General features: G+C 47.8%; 1 protein-coding gene across 3 annotated transcripts in view; it reads left to right on the top strand.

The window, feature by feature from the left end:
* The first annotated feature begins 3,716 nt into the window (after positions 1-3,716).
* TNFRSF9 (TNF receptor superfamily member 9) overlaps positions 3,717-14,305 on the top strand; it is a 44,281-nt gene continuing 33,692 nt past the window's right edge. The window contains exon 1 of one of the 3 annotated variants that reach the window (XM_073603725.1): positions 3,717-4,030. The gene's annotated coding sequence lies outside the window, so the exon portion shown is untranslated. Of the gene's footprint in view, positions 4,031-8,231; positions 8,405-11,339; positions 11,633-14,305 lie in introns of those variants that run through there. The other 2 variants (XM_073603723.1, XM_073603724.1) reach the window with 2 other exon arrangements.

Here is a 14,305-nt window from a genome sequence, read left to right as displayed (position 1 = left end):
CGCGCACGCATGCGCACCGGCCGCAAGGCCAAGGGGACCCCGTCCCAGCCAAGGCCGGTGCAAGAGGAGGGGGCGGTCCCGTGTAGGAGGCCGATCCCTCCACCAGGGACCTCACCAGGCCGCCGCGGGAGAACACAGGGGGAGGGGCCCGCGCCGGCGCTAGAAGCCAGGACCAGGACTGGGGAAGCAGAGGTCTCAGTAGAACAAATTGTGAAAACAACAATATAGGGTTGATAAAGCATAATAGAAGTAGAAACAAAATTGGAAAAAACTGAAAGGCTTTATTCAGGTGAACTAGGGATGGTAATACCCTAGATACCGGTGCAGTAATCCCACAGCGACATAAACCCATAACACCTAATTGCATGATATGCATATAAGTTAAGGAGGGCCAAGGACAATGCCACATGATTGGGTAAAAACATGTGGATAGAGGGCGGGTAGCCAGGGTAAGGGTGTCTGGCCGACCTATTGGGCATCTGTCTCGGAGGGTTGCATCGGGGCTAAAAATTAGCCATAAAGTAATAACCAGGGGTAAAATTGCGTATGCTAGAGGCCCCCCCAACAACACACAAAATTGTGTGTCAGTGGGGGTTGATTAAAATTGAGGGGTGGAACAGATGGGGTCCGCATGGTGGGGGGCATTAGTGGCCCTTCCACCAAGACAGCCTACCCAGGTGTCCCACTCGACAAAAAGACGGGTGTGTTATCCACCCAATGTATACAATTAGGGCAAAGGCCTCTCTAAAGTAAAATAGGGACTAATTTTTAGCCCCGATGCAACCCTCCGAGACAGATGCCCAATAGGTCGGCCAGACACCCTTACCCTGGCTACCCGCCCTCTATCCACATGTTTTTACCCAATCATGTGGCATTGTCCTTGGCCCTCCTTAACTTATATGCATATCATGCAATTAGGTGTTATGGGTTTATGTCGCTGTGGGATTACTGCACCGGTATCTAGGGTATTACCATCCCTAGTTCACCTGAATAAAGCCTTTCAGTTTTTTCCAATTTTGTTTCTACTTCTATTATGCTTTATCAACCCTATATTGTTGTTTTCACAATTTGTTCTACTGAGACCTCTGCTTCCCCAGTCCTGGTCCTGGCTTCTAGCGCCGGCGCGGGCCCCTCCCCCTGTGTTCTCCCGCGGCGGCCTGGTGAGGTCCCTGGTGGAGGGATCGGCCTCCTACACGGGACCGCCCCCTCCTCTTGCATGCGTGCGCGCGCGATCTCTTCGCGCGCGCGCCGTGTGGAACCTCTGACCCTGTGACGTCATGCGCTGGCGTCCCATTGACGTACGGCGCAGCGTCGCAGGGTTGGGAGCTATTTATAGCGGGCTATGCCTGCTAGCCGGACGGTTCGGTCTGCTGCCCTTGGGTGCCTTTACCTCAACCAGCCTAGTACAAGTTTATGGTAAGTACCCACCCACCCTTCTACCTAAGTCCCATACCCCTGGGCACTAACATCATGTATCTCTAAACTACTGTATTTTACCTTGCAGCTGGCCTAGGCTTAGGTTTACATGCCTTGGTTTGTGTTTGCCCATTGCTTGCAGTCCTCATTATTACCCTCTTTTTTACCTTATTATGGAACCAGTCCCTGGCAGGGTGTCCCCTTCGGGAACCCTTCCATGCTTTGACTATTATCAGGTACTTTTTGCCCCCTATTCACCCATATGTTCACATTGTTGCATCCCCCCCCTCCTCACTCTCCCCTCCCCCCCCCCTCTTACCTTCCATCCCACCCTCTGCCTTCCCTCCCCCTCTTTCCCCCCCCCCTTTCCCCCCCCCCTTTTCTTTTTTTCCCCCTTTCTCTCCCCATCCCCCTTTCATTCTTTTTCCCCCGCCTCCTCTCCTTTCCCCCCTCTTCCTCTTTCCTTCCCTTCCCCCCCCCCCCCCTACTCCCTTCCAATCCCCCACTACCCTTCCTCCCCACTCCCCTATCCCCCTCTCCACCCCCACTCCCCTCCCTTTCCACGGCCCCATTTCCTCCCTTGTTTACCCTTCCACCCATATAACACCTTATGCCTCGTTTACCATTGCCTTTTCCTATTTGGTTGGTCACCCTGTAATCTTTTATGCCTTACATAATACGCTTTCAATTATTGATATCCTCCACAATTTCACCCAACCCCCCTTGTCATCACCCCCTCTCTATACTCACCAATTGATATATCACCTCCTTTTGTATATGGCAACCTGGGTTACCTTAATTCCGATATACACTTATCCTTACTATCCTGTTATCTTGTTAGCTCCCCCAGGCTGCCGTGGGAGATCATTCGTTGGTGTTGGGGCCTTGCGCCTGGGGTCTGCTGGGACCTGGGTAAGCAGATTCGCTCTCTCCCCCCTCCCCCTCCCCTATTTTCATTACCTATTTGTATAATTTGATGCTGGAATAATAATTGTATGATAATGTATCTTTATAAATCTTGTATATTTTTAATTGTCAGGTTCAGACTGTTTAGTCAGAAAAACTTATCTCCAGATAACCTCCTGATGAAGCGGATTGTGTCCGCGAAACTAGTCGAGGAATATGATATCTGAGATTTTGTGCTGTACTGTATACTATCGAATCCATTGGTGATATGCCTGTACTTTTATTAAATGTTCTTGTATTACCATGTCCTGTCCGTTGCATCAATAAATGAATTATAATTTTTATTACTGCTGTTACTTGCTCTTATGGTTACTCTTAATTACTGTACCGTAATAGTCCAATATGCCCCATTTTTGGTCGCCTGACTGGGGATCAGGCTTCCAACCGCCTTTTTGATATTCATTTGGAATCTGTCTGTCTGTCGGTCTGTCTGTCGGTCGATCGGTCTGTCGGTCTGTCGGTCGGTCTGTCTGTCGGTCGGTCTGTCGGTCGGTCTGTCTGTTGGCCTGTCGGTCTGTCTGTCTGTCGGTCTGTCTGTCGGTCGGTCTGTCGGTCTGTCTGTCGATCGGTCGGTCTGTCTGTCGGTTTGTCTGTCGATCGGTCTGTCTGTCGGTCGGTCTGTCGGTCTGTCTGTCGATCAGTCGGTCTGTCTGTCGGTTTGTCTGTCGATCGGTCTGTCTGTCGATCGGTCGGTCTGTCTGTCGGTTTGTCTGTCGATCGGTCTGTCTGTCTGTCGGTCGGTCTGACGGTCGGTCGGTCGGTCTGTCTGTCTGTCGGTCTGTCGGTCTGACAGTCGGTCGGTCAGTCTGTCGGTCGGTCAGTCTGTCGGTCGGTCTGTCTGTCGGTCTGTCTGTCGATCGGTCTGTCTGTCGGTCTGTCTGTCGGTCTGTCTGTCTGTCTGTCGGTCTGTCTGTCTGTCTGTCGGTTTGTCTGTCGATCGGTCTGTCGGTCTGACGGTCGGTCGGTCTGTCTGTCGGTCTGTCTGTCGGTTTGTCTGTCGATCGGTCTGTCGGTCTGTCGGTCTGTGTGTCAGAGATTTGCAGGGATTTTTTCATCTACTTTTTGGGGCATTACCCTGAGATGGTTTGCCAGTACGCACTCACAGATTGGCTGCGTGGGAACTGAGTCTTCTGGGAAGATTAAGTAATATTTACTTGTTATATTAATAATGAAACAAACTTGAAACGTTGTGAGAGTTGCGGCATCCTGCCCCCTCCCCCCCGAATCATGAATGAAAACACTTTGTACTCATTGAACATCACCGGCTCCTTATTAGGATCATTCGACACTTTGTGGTGTAATTATCGAGTCGCCGTATGTGAACGTTCCTTTGTTTTCCTTCCTTCTGAGCCTCCCATTCCAGGAATAACAATGGAGCGTTATATACGGGCGGGACGGACACATCCGAGGATTTCTGCTCCTTTCTATCAATGTGTCGTTCCTTCTCAGAGGAGATCCTGTAGAATTCTCTATAGGAAGAACCTCCAATCGATTTTTGTTTTCTCAGCTGTTACCGATCACCTTTATTGATTACCCTCGATTGTTTTACTTCCTCCACCTGATGCAAAGAAGATTAGTCCACGGACATCCAGAACGGACATTCGTTTGTTACATCAGTTACTAAACAACATTAAAAAAAAAGATCCAGGTAAGGAAAAGACGGCCTCGCTGTGAGCGATTGTAGGAGGGGTGGAAGACGCCGTCCACTTAACGCCAAATCACATATCTGTGACTTCACATGGTTATACCGGGATGATGCCACCGCTACAACCCGCTATTGTTTTTTATGTTTTGTGGTTTGTTTCTGTTTATTTATGTAAAAGCTATCCTAGCAGCTCATTAGCCACTGGATGGCTTTTACAGACCCTCCCCCCTCACCTCCCACTGGTGCCTCTCCGGACTCTACTGTCCCACCAGCAAGCCCGGAATGAAAGCTCCACCTGCTTACCATAGATCTTGTCCAGGACCCGAAGGTCCCGAATGAGCTCTACGGTATAGAAAACCAGAAGATGTATTTTCGTCACCAGTTTCCCCCCGGATGTAAATGGCGCCATTTTTAAATTTGGAAAGTTTCTGGTCACATTCAGTGGCGGCTGGTGCTCCATTTTTTGAGGGGAGGGTGGCGGTGGCAAACAAACCACCCTCCCATTCAGTTGGTCAAATCCCCACCCCTCCCCATCGATCGGCGAGCTGCCCCACCCCTATCGCTCGCCCGTCTGTCCGTCTGCCTATCAGCCCCGCACTTGCCCCATTAAGGTCGCAGTCACCGGCAGCTTTCCCCTTGCGTCCCCTACCCAGCAGCCCCCCCCCCCCCCGCTTCTGCTCCCGACCAACACGGTCGCTTCCCCTCTCGGGCAATAATCGGGTCTCAGGACCTGCTTCCTGATTGGCCGGGAGGTGAACAGGAAGACAATAGCAAATATTAATTCGCTATCGTCACACAACTGGGTGGGCTCGGAGCCCACCCTTTTTTGGAGCCTCAGGATCTAATCACGTGCTTAAAAAAAAAAAAAAAAAACAACCCCCTTTGGAATCCATGCGTCTGGCGCCCTGCATGTAGATTAGGGGCCGGGCTCATGGATTGGGGGGGGGGGGGGGCACCGCCCCTGCGCCCCTAATGGAGTGGCTGCCACTGGTCACATTGATCTTGGTGTGATTAGATGCTTTTAAGGCCAGAGGATCCCAGATCTCCCCATAAAGAGGACCTGTCACTGCTTGTTGCTGTCATAAGAGATGTTTACATTTATTTTATTTATTTATTTATTTCAGGTACTTCTATAGCGCCGTCAATTTACGCAGCGCTTTACATGTTTTTTTACACACAAAAAAAAGAAAAAAAAAAAGAAGAAATTTAAAGAAACAGTATGAAAAAATAAATTTGAAAAACCACTGCGCAAATACAGTGTGACATAACAAAAATTGCAAAACCCGCCATTTTATTCTCTAGGGCCTCTGCAAAAAAATATATAATATTTGGAGGCTCTAAGTTATTTTTATAGCAAAAAAAATACAGATTTTTACATGTAAATAAAAAGGTGTGGTTAAAGGGGAACTTTGTTTTTTTTATTTAAAGTCGGCAGTTACTGGAGCTGCTGAGTTTTAAACATCAGGTATTAGCAGTGCCTGGGGTCCAGCGCTGTCTTCCCGCAGTTGGTTCTTTTTAGCGCTGTGGTCCCTGTGCTGCCATTTTGAATATGGGAGCCAACTGTGACTTCCTGAGGAATCATAGCCGGCTCCCCACCATGGGCGTCTATAAGGGGATGGGCAAGTGCCCCCCCTGGAATCAGGGATGGGCAAGGTGTCCACACACAAACATTGGTGGAGTTTTTTCTGAGTCTGCTGCTCTCACTGAGACCGTCCCTCTCTCACCCCCGATGCGATGGCGCCTCGGCACCAGTCCCTCCTGTGCACTGTACAGGGAGAGAGATGTATATCTGGCATGGCGCCGCCCACTCAAGCCTTCTCTATCTGATATATGATGACTAGCCCCTCCTTTTCATGACACTGTTGAAAAGGGGTGGAGCATGGGGGACCTTAAAATGATGCCCCCCACTGAAAAAAGTTCTGTGGATGCCCGTGCTCCCCACTGAGCACGTGTGAGATCATGTGGGATTGGTCCTGCAGACTCTGAGGACATGTGATGTGTCCCAGGGGGCTGCAGGTGGGAGGGCGTGGTTAGGGGGCGTGCCTAACTACATGTCATTCTTGCCTAGAGAAGTTGAAGGGGGACACCTGTCAAAAAAAGGTATCCGCATCAGTGGCAACTGGTGGTATTTTTTTGGGGGGGGGGGGGGGTGGCAAACAATGCACCACCACAATGCAATGCACAGCCACCCCCCGGTCGGTCACATAACCACCACCATTGCCTCCCCCTCCAGGTCGGTCAGTCAGGCGGGCGGCGGCTTCCTCTGCATCTCATCCCCCTCGACATCATGGCGGCTTCCGCCGTGCATCTCCTCTTGCCTCCTCCTAGGCGCACAATAGGATTGTTTCTCCTCTCGGCCAATCGGGCGCCACCCTCCCTATCCATGCGTCTGGCCACCTGATCTACATGCAAGGTGCCGGACTCATAGATTCCAATGGCGGGGGTGTTTTTTTGAAGCACATGATTAGAGCCAGAAGCTCTAATAGGCTTTAAAAAAAGGATGGGCTTGGTATGCAAAGCATTGCGACCTGAGCCCAGCCAGTTGTATGACAATAGCGAATGAGTATTCGCTATTGCCACACTGATCCTCCCCCGGCCAATCAGGAATCAGGTCTTGAGACCCATCACCCGATTGGCTGAAAGGACAGGCGATCTTATTGGGCACCTAGGAGGAGGAGGGAAGAGTCGCTCGACAGAAGCGGAGGAGGAGAGGACACAGGAGCCGCTGGCTGCAATCCTCTGCCAAGGAGGAGAGGACTCAGGAGACGCTGCCCACAATCCGCCACCGAGGAGGAGAGGACACAGGAGACGCTGCCCGCAATCCGCCGCCGAGGAGGAGAGGACACAGGAGACGCTGCCCGCAATCCGCCGCCGAGGAGGAGAGGACACAGGAGACGCTGCCCGCAATCCGCCGCCGAGGAGGAGAGGACACAGGAGACGCTGCCCGCAATCCGCCGCCGAGGAGGAGAGGACTCAGAAGACGCTGCCCACTACCTGCCACCGAGGAGGAGAGGACTCAGAAGACGCTGCCCACTACCTGCCACCGAGGAGGAGAGGACTCAGAAGACGCTGCCCACTACCTGCCACCGAGGAGGAGAGGACTCAGAAGACGCTGCCCACTACCTGCCACCGAGGAGGAGAGGACTCAGAAGACACTGCCCACTACCTGCCACCGAGGAGGAGAGGACTCAGAAGACGCTGCCCACTACCTGCCACCGAGGAGGAGAGGACTCAGAAGACGCTGCCCACTACCTGCCACCGAGGAGGAGAGGACTCAGAAGACGCTGCCCACTACCTGCCACCGAGGAGGAGAGGACTCAGAAGACGCTGCCCACTACCTGCCACCGAGGAGGAGAGGACTCAGGAGACGCTGTCCGCAATCCGCCGCAGAGGAGGAGAGGACTCAGGAGACGCAGCCCACAATCCGCCACCGAGGAGGAGAGGACACAGGAGACACTGCCCGCAATCCGCCCACTACCTGCCACCAAGGAGGAGAGGACACAGGAGACACTGCCCACAACCCGCCCACTACCTGCCACCAAGGAGGAGAGGACACAGGAGACACTGCCCACAACCCGCCCACTACCTGCCACCAAGGAGGAGAGGACACAGGAGACACTGCCCACAACCCGCCCACTACCTGCCACCAAGGAGGAGAGGACACAGGAGACACTGCCCGCAATCCGCCCACTGCCCACCGCCGAGGAGGAAAGGACACAGCACACAAAAAACGCACTGTTAAAAAATATTGAAATCGCTGCTTACACTTTTACTTGATTTTCACTTAAAACAGAAGTTCACTGAAAAATGAAAGTGACATTTATTCAACTCCCCATCCCTGTCTGTGACACTCCCCCCATATTTCCCTTCCTTCAAATCGCTGATCGCACATCGGACGTGTTTGGAACATAAATACTGAAATTTGCACTTAAAACGGTCATTTTGTAATTTTTGGAAATGTCAGTAAAAACTTGGCTGTGTCAGTAAATTTCAATCTGGTAGGTTGGTAACAACCTGTTTTTTAGAAGTCAGCAGCTGCAGTATTTGTATAGAATTTGTATAAAATTTGTATAGACCATTTATAACTGCTGACCTTGTTTTAAAAAAAAGAGTGACGTTGCTCTTTAAATAATAACTAACTTTCTATTCTGTTAATGAGGGGGCGGGGGCAGTCAGTGTAGTCATCTGTACTGGCAGATCTCATCAGCCAGATCTGTCCTAACAAAGGAGGGGATACATTGTATGGGGGGATACATTGTATGGGGGGATACATTGGATGGTCAGCACTCTGTCCCTTCATTGGATATTGGAAGCTCCTCTGCATTATAGAGGTTTCTTGTAGAATTTTCTATATGAACCATCTATAGATACAGAAAGGTAAGAATCATTTATTGCAATTATTTTTTGGCATGCTGAGTGAATGGGAACATATAGTGGGGGGGTCTCAAATTAAGGAAACTGAAGACCCCTCGTATCCATTTATCTATATCAGTCTCTCCCCCCCTCTCTCTTCTCTTCTCTCCCCCCCCCCCTCTCTCTCTCCCTCTCCCTCTCTCTCTCTCTCCCTCCCCCCCCTCTCTCTCTCTCTCTCTCTCTCCCTCCCCCCTCTCTCTCTCTCCCTCCCCCCTCTCTCTTCTCTCTCTCTCTCTCCCCCTCTTCTCTTCTCTCTCCCCCCTCTCCCTCTCCCTCTCTCTCTCTCTCCCTCCCCCCTCTCTCTATCTCTCCCCCTCTCTCTTCTCTCTCACCCCCCTCTCTCTCTCTCCCTCTCTCTCCCCCCCTCTTCTCTCTTCTCTCTCTCTCTCTTCTCCCCCCCTTTCTCTCTCCCCCTCTCTCTTCTCTCTCACCCCCCCTCTCTCTCTCTCTCTCCCCCCCCTCTCTCTTCTCTCTCACCCCCCTCTCTCTCTCTCCCTCTCTCTCCCCCCCTCTTCTCTCTTCTCTCTCCCTCCCCCTCCCCCCCCTCTCTCTCTCTTCTCCCCCCCTTTCTCTCTCCCCCTCTCTCTTCTCTCTCACCCCCCCCCTCTCTCTCTCTCTCTCCCCCCCCTCTCTCTCTTCTCTCTCTCTCTCTCTCTCCCCCCGCCCCTCTCTCGCTTTCCGCTCCTAAGATGCGGTGTCTGCATTAGATTTCTTTTTTCCCCTTTGTGCCAGTTCACACCAGGTGCGGTTCTGTGTGCTTTTTTTCTGCACAGGCAACTGACCTGGAACTGACTGCATTGGTGTGAATTAGAGCCATTGGAATACATGGAAAACACTATGCATGCATTTTTAGTGCAGAAAAAAAGCACACAGAACCGCATCTGGTGTGAACTGGCCCTCAAACACAACCTGGTGATCCTGCCACTAACTCACTTCATGACCGAGAGTGACAACCGTACTGAGCAGCATTGTCACTCTGGAACAGGGAGTGTGTTGGGACTACAGAACACCTCCCTCTCTTCTCCATAACAGGCAGTCTATGGGGATAGCTGAGAACAATGAGAACTGATACCAGTCTGGAGGCACAGAGGAGAGGAGGTGATCAGATCACAGGATGAGTGTTGCTTGAACTGGAAGGATTTGTGCCTTTTTTTTCAACTAGATTAAACTATGTAACTATATAATTATCTAGATTGTAAGCTCTCAGGATCAGGGCCCTCTGATTCCTCCTGTATTTTATTGTAACAGTACTGTCTGCCCTCCTGTTGTAAAGCGCTGCGCAAACTGCTGGTGCTATATAAATCCTGCATAATAATAATAAATCCTGTATAATAATATAAATCCTGTAAAATAATATAAATCCTGTAAAATAATAATAATAATATATGAATCCTGTATAATAATAATAATAATAATATATGAATCATGTATAATAATAATAATAATAATAATATCAATCCTGTATAATAATAATAATAATATATGAATCCTGTATAATAATAATAATAATAATAATAATAATAATAATAATATAAATCCTGTATAATAATAATAATATATAAATCATGAATAATAATATAAATAATGTATAATAATAATATATAAATCCTGTATAATAAAAATAATAATAATATAACTATGTAACAAGATATTGTTGGGATAAACAGCAATGTGTTCTTACACTTGTGCAGAGATGTGATACAAATACTTTCACTGAGATATTTAACACATCAAAGAGGAGTGAATAACATTTATTCTCAGAGTTTCCTCCATACATTTCAATGTGGCAAATAGATGCTCCAGAGCTCACTTCCATCATCCAATCATGTGCTAGGAAAAATGTTGTTTTTTTCTTTTATTATTCTCTTCCCTGTATGTGATTGGTTGTTCTTTACAAGTAAATCTTCCCCTCATTTACTAAGATCTGGAGCGATTGCAGAGTGCTCAGGCTGTTTGCCATTAGTAAATCCACCTCCTAGTGCTCCTCTGGATCTGACTATCTTATGTCTATGACTACCTTTTAGATATTTTATGGTGGCCATACACACTGAGATTATATTCATCGAATCAATGTGCAAATCAATCAAAATGATCGATTCTGCAAACAGTGGAATAGCCATAGCTTCCCATCTGATAAATTTAGACTCAGTTTCATTTAGATCCGATCAAACAATCAACTATTGGTGGAATATTATTGATCCCTTTAAAATCAAGCAGATATTTTGTTCACAATACAATTAAATTCCGATCGATCAGATTATGAGATAACATTGTGGCAGCAGAGACGCAGCCAAAAGTTTACAATTGTAAGTTTTGATTGTGTCTTAACAATCAATTCAAATCCACTTCCCCCGTGTGTTGTCCACGATAGATTGATTATTCCTGTATTGAGATTGATATATAGAGATTGATGAGAAAAGGAATTGATCGTTTATTGAAGGGTGTATGGCCCCCACTGCTCAGATCTCTGTTGTGCACCATCCCTGATATCTGGGTCATAATAGAGCTTCACCAATACGGCGGCCTGCCGGGGATTAGCGCTCTTCCCATTGGACACAATGGGGGAGATTTACTAAAACTGGAGAATGCAAAGTCTGGTGCAGCTCTGCATGGCAGCCAATCAGCTTCCAGGTTTTATTGTCAAAGCTTAACTGAACAAGCTGAAGCTAGAAGCTGATTGGCTGCCATGCACAGCTGCGCCAGATTTTGCACTCTCCAGTTTTAGTAAATCTCGCCCAATGTTTATTATCATGATGAACAAACAGAGCTTGCACTCACTTTGTAGCGCCCCCTAGTGGGAAGTTTTTTAGGCGCACAATGCTTGAGGCTTCTTGGGGTTTCCAGTGACAAAGAATGACATCACTGAGAATTTTTTTTTGTCCTGATATGACATTTACATGAATAAAGTTGGTCATTTTTTAAGTCCTCGCTGCATTGGTTGATGGTAAGAACGAGGAATGACCTTCTCACTTCTGTCAGCCACCTACCTGTGACATTTCATTTTCTGCATTTGTCACTTGTAGTGGGTGAGGTGTGCTGCCGGAATTCACTGTGTGATTTTTCCACTAAAGACAGTCACTTTAGAGCTGCAGCTCCAAGCATGCTCACAGTGAATGCTCTATGTACAACATTCTCTATTGATGGATTGAGTGACTATCAGCGCGCCTTCGTTCACACGCCTGCCATCAATCAGTAAGTTGTTTTTGTTTTTTAACCAACTTCTTGCTGGTTTACTTTTATTGAATGTTTGATGCTTTAGGAGAATCCTATTGAAATGTGAATTCTGCAGATATTTGGTGTTCTGGAGGTCCTGTGAATGGACAGCGGATGGATCTTCTGCTGTGATGACAGTGAAGGACATTTCTGTTCATTTTTGTGATTTTGTATATTTGCTGGTTGAGTTTGTTGGTTCTGTTCAGTCATTTAGAGGAGTTCAGCTCTTTACTGAGGGAAAGGAGATAAAAAACACAAAGTGACCGCAAAAAAAGACCAAAAGGGTCCCTCAAATCTTATATATATATATAATTTTATGTTTTATTATTATGATTTTTTTTTTTTTTTACTTTTTATAACTTTTTCTTTTTTTTTTTTACTTTTGTTTTTCAACTACATGTAACCATATATCTTTATAACAATGTAACAAAATATTGGCAGGATCAACAGCAATGTATTCTCGCACTTGTTGAAGAGACAAATACTTTCACTGAGATATTTAACAGATCAGAGAGGAGCGAATACATTTATCCCCAGAGTTTCCATACATTTCAATGTGGCAAATAGATGGCCTATTTGGGATATATATATTTTATTATTATTATTTTTAATTTTTTTTTTACTTTTTATAACTTTTCATGTTTTTGTTTGTTTGTTTTTGTTTTTTTGTCTGAGTAGTAGTCTCTAGGTTTGTCCCAGGCATGTTTGAATTCAGTAATTGACTGACTCACTATCTCTGCTGGGAGTCTATTCCAAGCATCCACTACTCTTTCAGTAAAATAATACTTTCTAAGGTTGGTTTTGAACTTTTTTTCCACTAGAATGTCCCCCACAGATAGGGTACAATCCTCCTCCCCCCCCCCCCCCGCGTGCTGCAATCCTCCCCCCAGTTCCTAGGACAGTCCCAGCAGGAGGACCTAGACCTCTTCTGTCCATACTGGATCAGTCATACTGCTGCGCTGACTACAGCAATGGTGTAAGAAAGGTGCACTTACCTGATAGGGACCACTGATAGGGAATTTGATTTAAGAGAGAACTTCTGTGGAGGGCTCTGTTGGAGTCCTTGATGTAAGGGGGGCTCTAATGTGGGGACCCTGATGTAAGGTGGACTCAGATGGGGACCCTGCTGGAAGGGGGATTCTGATAGGAACCCAGATGTACCCAGATGTAAGGGGGGACTCCAATAGGGACCCTGATGTAAGGGGGGACTCCGATAGGGACCCTGATGTAGGAGGACTTTGATGGGGACCCTGATATGATGGGGACCCTGATGTAAGGGGGGACACCAATAGGGACCCTGATGTAAGGAGGGCTAAGATGGGGACCCTGATGTAAGGGGACTCTGATGGGGATCCAGATGTATGGGGGGACATTGATAGGGACCCTGATGTAAAGGGGCTCTGGTGGGGACCCCAACGTGAGGGGGACTTTAACAGGGACCCTTATATAAGAGAGGCTCTGATGGGGACCCTGATGTAAAAGGGGCTCTGATGGGAATCCTGATGTAAGGGGGGACTCTGATGGGGACCCTGATGTAAAAGGGGCTCTGATGGGAATCCTGATGTAAGGGGGGACTCTGATGGGGACCCTGATGTAATAGGGGCTCTGATGGGGGCCCTGATGTAAGGGGGAAGCTAAAGGGAACCCTGATATAAGGGGGACTCTGATGGGGACCCTGTTATAAGGGGGATCTGATTGGGACCCTGATATAAGGGGGACTCTGATGGGGACCCTGATATAAGGGGGACTCTGATGGGGACCCTGATATAAGGGGGCTCTGATGGGGACCCTGATATAAGGGGGGATCTGATGGGGACCCTGATATAAGGGGGATCTGATGGGGACCCTGATATAAGGGGAATCTGATGGGGACCCTGATATAAGGGGGGTCTGATGGGGACCCTGATATAAGGGGGACTCTGATGGGGACCCTGATATAAGGGGGGATTCTGATGGGGACCCTGATATAGGGGGGGACTCTGATGGGGACCCTGATATAAGGGGGCTCTGATGGGGACCCTGATATAAGGGGGAATCTGATGGGGACCCTGATATAAGGGGGGTCTGATGGGGACCCTGATATAAGGGGGTTCTGATGGGGACCCTGATATAAGGGGGGACTCTGATGGGGACCCTGATATAAGGGGGGACTCTGATGGGGACCCTGATGTGGGAGTTTGGAATGGAGGTTGTTTATCTGCGTTCCGCAGGATGCGTGATACTTCCCCGCCTGGATCTCATCATTTCCAGCAAATATAAAATATTATTGTTTAGAACTTAAAGTTGTTTTTATTGCTGCTATGAAAAGGTTCCATATAAAGTCCAATGTCCCGATTCCCGGCTCAGCCGGCGAGAACGACTCTCTATGACCCCGAAATAAACTCTTCAGATCCGCTCTTCTGGATATTGCTTGAATCCCGGACTGCCGGTCTCGGCGTGCTATTATAAATATGATATATAAATACTATAATAATAATGTAATATAAATACTATAAATGTAATAATAATAATAATATATAAATACTATAATAATATAATGTTGGTGCTTAATAAGCTAAAATATGTTAGTAATGTTTCTGTATCTTTTATAGATGTGGTTCTCCATAGATAAACAGACCATATACACAATAACGTTCATTTTATTGATGTCAT

This window comes from Aquarana catesbeiana, linkage group LG10 (assembly GCF_042186555.1).
Source record: "Aquarana catesbeiana isolate 2022-GZ linkage group LG10, ASM4218655v1, whole genome shotgun sequence".
Lineage (NCBI taxonomy): Eukaryota > Metazoa > Chordata > Amphibia > Anura > Ranidae > Aquarana > Aquarana catesbeiana.
Note: the sequence above shows the minus strand (reverse complement) of the source record. Positions and strands in the feature narration are given on the sequence as shown.